We start from the raw sequence: 6,000 nt of genomic DNA on the forward strand, positions 1-6,000 counted from the left end.
GAAGGGAGAAAGCAGACAACAGCAGCCCAGAGCTGTGTCACAGAGGGGTAGAGAGTTGGGCCATCCGTACCTCATGCTCAGTTTTCCCTACGAGCTCTCTTGCACGGCTACAGGAGGGGAGGGGAGGGCAGCCATCCTTACTCTTGAGGTCTTGGATGAAGGCCACTGGCTTCATCTTGTTGCCGCTGGTGGCAAAATCCTGGATCATGTCGTTCTGAATAATGCACAACATGCAAAAGCCTCCTTGGTGACCGGGAGCAGGAGAGGAGAAGCTAGGATGTTGGGGACAAACCCAGTGTCGTCCTCCAACCAGGACGCCCAGGAGAGATGGAGGCAGTACAGGGGCCAGGGGATCTCTGGTCCCACACAGCTCAGCCACGCTCAGTTTTCCCTACGAGCTCTGTGCTACCGTAGAGCTCTGGGGCATCCCGGGTACCCAGGGACCAGCACACGCCACTCACCCCAGTCGCAGTCCCAGCCACTGCAACCTCCCCAGAGGAGACAGCATCCACGGGGATGGAAACCGTGTCACCAGCACTCGCTGGAGGAGCCCACAGCTCGGCCCTGAGGGGCACATCCCACCGGAGCGCTACAGATGCCGCTGCAAGTCCCGCGTGCTCCCCTTGATCACAGCTTGGAGCAGTGCCCACCAGACCCCTTTCAAAGCCACCCATCAACAGCACCACCTGCCTGTACGCAGCCTTCTGCCCTGCCCTCAGGCAGTCCCGACAGACAGGGGCTCTTTGGGACCCCCAGCTCAGCCCCCAGCAAGCCAGCAAACCCCCATGGCCCCATGTTAGTCCTGCCTACACCCAGCAGAGTCAAAGCCTCCCCACACAAAAGGACGCAGAGCTCAGGAACACTGCTACAGCCCGGAAAAGCGAGCCGTATGCAGGAACGACCTCTCCATGGAGAAAGGGGCAGGAGGGAACAAGGAAGGCGCATCCTGACACCCACACAGCCCTCGGCAGGGCCCCCTGCAGAGGTGCTGAGTGCGGCACTGGCAGCAGGACAGGCGGGTGCTCCTCGTCCCTCCTCACCACCGGCATGGCCCCCCGGCCCTGCCGCCCACCGAGCCAGTCCTCCCCCCTCCCCACTCACGGCTGCCGCTGTGCTCCTTGGAGAGCAGGGAGTCGGGGAGCGGTGGCGTGGGGGTCAGGCACGGCACCGTGGAGCTGAGGGAGCTGGTGTTTCCTCTGCTCTAGGCTGCTCTGTGGTCTCAGGGCCCCATATGTTGGATCTGCTCTGGTGTCTCCTGTCAGTGAGGACAGAGGGATGCTCTCCGAGCACACTGTGCTCTTCACACAAGTTTTCATGGCTCGCACATGCCTACACTCCGTGAGCGATGTTTACTTGCATAGGACAATTTGTCTTGTCACTCCAAACTAAGCCCTGGAAACCCTCCCTCAGCTTTTGGCTGCAATAGAAAAGGCTGGAAACACTGGAAAAAGGTGCTCAGTCCTCAGCACTAGAAGCTGCATGGGATCAAAATCCCAAAGAAGCCAAGAGTTTGTCTCCAGCACAAAGACACTTGACAGCACTTTGTCTTCACAGGCTGAGGTGTCCTGGACAGACACAACCATCTGAAAGCCTTGGAAACAAAACTCTTCAGTACAGGTTTGATACATGGTCCCCTGAAAGGCAGGACATAGATGGAAACCAGGGAAACAGCTGCTCTCAGAGAGAAATACAGATCAATGCTGCCATGCAGCACTTTACATCCTCAGGACAATTCCTGTTGATAGCTAGGAAGTGGAGAGAATGAAGAATTAGCGTTGTTCCAGCAGGAACACCAGGGCCTTGAGGAAGCTGGGGTTGCCTCTCACCCCACCCAAAATGACTGTCCAGAGCTCCTCCGCACTGCAGCTCCCCACTGCATATGGGACGTGGCTTTTGACTGCTGGGCATAGGAGTTATTTCAGTTGACAACTTCATAGCTAGGAAGGTTCACCACCTCCAGGGTAGACAACAGCAGGAACAGAATTCTCCTGTGAGCTAACGTCTGCACTTCTCAAAGCCTTCCAAATATTTCATCGAAAAGAAAAAATTACTTGCTTAGAAACAAATGGACAATTTTCCAAATGCTGGGTGATTCAAGGGTATGGCAAGGAAAGAAAAAAAGAAACAAACAAACAAAAAGGTAAAAATAAAGAAAAAGCATCAGTTTCATGATGGTGTGAAGAAACAGGAAGATGCAAGGCTCTCATAAAAGTCACTTCTACACAGCTGTGGAAAACCTTCAAGAAAATCCTTTCAGTTAGAGGTGCAATCTCCACTATCCACTCTACATCCTCTTCTTCCCAGGTGCCAATATCCTGACAGCCCTGCGGGACATGCCCAGCTCCAGATCAGCCCGGTGACGCAACAGCACAGATTCCATCCCCCAGGCTCCCACGGCCTCTAGGATGTCACTGTGCGTTTCCAGGACGACCCTGTGGTCTCTCCAAGGCCAGCTGGCAGCTGGCACCACACCCTGTCTTGCCGGGTTTCTGCCTGCCATCGAGGTACGGCAGCAGCTCCCGCTCCTCCTGGTGCTCCTACCCTGCGGGTAACCCCCCAGCCGGCTCTGCCCGCCAGTATCCCCCCCATCACCCCTCTTGGCTTCCCCCAACAGAGAGGTTGCCTCTGCGGCTGCTGATGGCATCGCAAGTGCCCAGCGTGAGCTTCACCGCCCCCGCCACGCCGTCACCGGTCACTGCCAGCGTGCTGCCGGGGCACTCCGAGCCTGCCCAGGCCCAGCCCAGCACCCACCAGCTGGCGCGGGCCAGCGTCTGGCAGAGGGTGCGCGGGCCCCTGGGTGTCCTAGGGCAGCTGGGGCACATCCCCCACGGGGTGCCACTTCCCCCTGTGGCTGCTCCCTGTCCTCGTGCTTGCAGCTGGGGACAGCAGGTGGTGACAGGGATGCTGGTGCCCCACCAGCCCATGGGGTTGGGGCCATGGGCCGTGGCCCACCAGGAGCCCCTGTCCACCATGGCTCAGCATTGGGGGCAGGGCCTTCCTATGGCCCACACCCTGAGCAGCAGCATCAAGAAGCCGCTGGAGGCCTCTGAGAATGATGTGGTGGTCATCAAGGGCAGTGGCCCCGACACCAGAACAAAGCCTAAAGGTGAGTTTTGGGGGGTGGCAGAGCCCGTGGGCGGGCATCCGATGCCCAGGAAATCTTGCATCGCCATGGGGTCTGGCTGGTTTTGATTGCTCTGTCAGCAGGGGTGACCATCCTGGACACCCCGGAGAAGCCCCTGGTCCTGCCTGAGCTGGGGCCACACAGCTTTGCCGAGGCCTTTCCCGAGCTGGCAGGGGACAACCTGCACTTTCAGGATGAGCACAAGCACTTTCAGGAGTTCAACGTGGACATCACCGACATGCTCGCCTGGCTCGACACCCTGGAGGGCGAGGACACCGTCCCCGATGCCCTCGACATCTCCACCGGTCTCACCAGCACTGCCTTCCCCAACCAGCCCTGCCAGTTCTCCGAGTACGGGGCAGAGGGTGACTGCCCTGAGGAGCAAGTGGTGGTGGCGATGCTGGGAGAGGCCTACCCCTTCTTAGGGGTGGCAACGTCCCCCTTGATGGACCCCAAGGGGACACAGGGCGGGCTGGGAGCGGTCCTCCCCGCCTGGCTGCCACTTTGTCCTGTAGAGACTTGTGGGGACAGTCCCATGGAGAGTCCTGTGAAGGATCGTCCAGAGGGTCCTCCAGAGAGTCCTCTGCTGAACTCCGTAGCTGCCCCCCAGCACCATCCGCCCCGCAAGGCCCAGCTGGTGGAGGAGGCACTGCACAGGCAGCCCCGGGTGCTTTTGAGCCGCTTGCCGCTGCCGCCGGGCATCGTCCCCCACGGGGTAGTGCCCAGATCAGGGAAGGCGGGCAGAAAGCAGGCGAAGCGCCCCGTGCCAGAGGGCACCCCAAGAATGGAAGAGACCTCCTCACGGGACAATATCCCACCCAAGAAGAGAAAGAAGATGGTGGTGTGCCAGGTGCTCAAACACTCAAAAACCCTGGGCGAGGGAAAGCTGATGGGGGACGGTGCTGCAGCTGGTAGCAGCAGGCAGCACGTGGGCAGCAGCAAGAGGAAGGCATGCCACGGCAACAACGTGCCCACCAGGCGATCCCGAACCCTGGGGGATAAGCGAAGTGCCCCACACCCCCCCAACCGCTGTTGATGGGTTGATAGGGAAGGTGGGGAGCACAAATCCCTGTGGCATGCGACCCGCACCCAGCCACTCCAGCCCCAGCCCTCTACCACGTCTCGCTTTCCTTCTTAAGTCATTAAAGGTTTGGTGTTTGTTTCACATTGCTTCTACCTGCGGCCATTCGTGCAGCGGGAGGTGGGGGGGTTAACGCAGCCCCTGCCCCACACGTAGAGCTGCCCCTCCACCTCTTCACCCCAGGATATGAGGAACCCCCCCAAGATTCCAGAGGGAAAACCAGCAATGTGCTTCAGGGCAGAGACAGAGGAAGAGAAAAAGAGGAGCAGGGACAGAGGGAGAGCAAGGGGAAACACAAAAGGGCCAGGAAGAACGGCAGAGAAAGAGAGGGGCTTGGAAACTAGAGCAGGGGCAGGGAGCAGGATACAAGAACAGCCCGAAGAGAGGCACAGGCAAGCAAAAAAGCGAGACCAGTGAGGCAAAGGCTGTGGGGGCACAGGCACGGGGAGGGACCTGCACGCAGCAGAGGGGTGACACGGCCCCCAGGCCCCAGGACTCAACGCAGTTCCCACTCTTGGTGCCGCCAGGAGAATGTTACAGTTCAGACGCTTCTGTCTCTGCCTCTCTCAGCTCTTACGATGGTCAAGCTTCCCAGACACACAGCCTCACACGCCCGCACACACACTGCATGGCCGTGCCGCACCTTTGGTTCCACATACAGACCCTGCGGTGCGTGGTGGCCAGCTGGCCTGCTGAGGACTGCTCGCAGGGACCCTTCCTCACCCGCAGGGGCCGGCGGCCTCTTGTCTCCGGCTGGGGGCAGCTTCCAGATGGATGCCCTTTCTGTCCTTCTCCAGCCGCTTTACCTTTTCCTGATCCTTCAACTGCAGCCTCAGCTGCAGGCAGCCAACGACATCCCTGGGGGACGTCATCAGTGTTTTCCCATGCGATGAAAATAAAGAGATTTCTGGACGTGCATGAATAGCAAGCGGAGAGCTATTGACCTTCCAAACCAGCAGAACTCGATTTGCATTTTTTCAGTGCTCCCTCTCAGGCTGTGCATTTAATCTCCCTCATCTTTCATGAATTTCCACATCTCCTAACTAAACCGACCATGTCTGAAGTCACCATTCCAGCAGTGCTGGGGGTGTGCAAGGAGGCCAGGAGGCCCCCCCAGTGCCTCAGGACAACATGTCTCCTCACAGGCCTTGGTGGCAGAGGTGTCATTGCTGTGCCCAAGGGGACAAAGACTTGGGTTCTCTTGGTGACTTCCAGCCTTGCCAGCGCCCTTTGCCATCTCCACCACAGTGTGTCCTACGCTCTCCCACAGCTGCTTCTTTTTCCCTGCCGGCTGGAGACACCCATGTCGCTTCCCCACCTTGCTCTCACCCTGGCAGTTCCAGACACTCACCGACGTCTGTCCACCCTCACACTTTGTTCCATGACACACAAAGACATGGACTCATCTCAGACTCCTTCTGCATGACTTCTCGTACCACAGCCCTACCCTTGGAGTGATATTTCTGCTTCCTCATGGCCACTCTCCACCTTCCAAGCTGCGCTGTGTGGCAGTGTTTCCCTCTCCTGCAGTTCCCAACCTCCAAGGAAAGCTCCACCAGCTGGGAAACAACCTTCAAGCAGCCATCCCAGCCCATCAGCCTTCTGGTGGCCTTTCACCAGACCAGACAGAAGCAGGCTCACCATGATGTCCCAAGGCTGCCAGCCTTTCAGCTTCTTGTATAGACATGACCAAGCTGCGTGCCTGCTGCTGTCCCTTCACGTACTAATGTAGAAGAGACATGAGACCCAAAATATAAGTCCCCTTGCTGGAGTGAGCCTGGGTCCTTCGGCAGAG

The sequence above is a fragment of the Rissa tridactyla genome, chromosome 25 (genome assembly GCF_028500815.1).
Source record: "Rissa tridactyla isolate bRisTri1 chromosome 25, bRisTri1.patW.cur.20221130, whole genome shotgun sequence".
In the NCBI taxonomy this organism is placed as follows: Eukaryota; Metazoa; Chordata; class Aves; order Charadriiformes; family Laridae; genus Rissa; species Rissa tridactyla.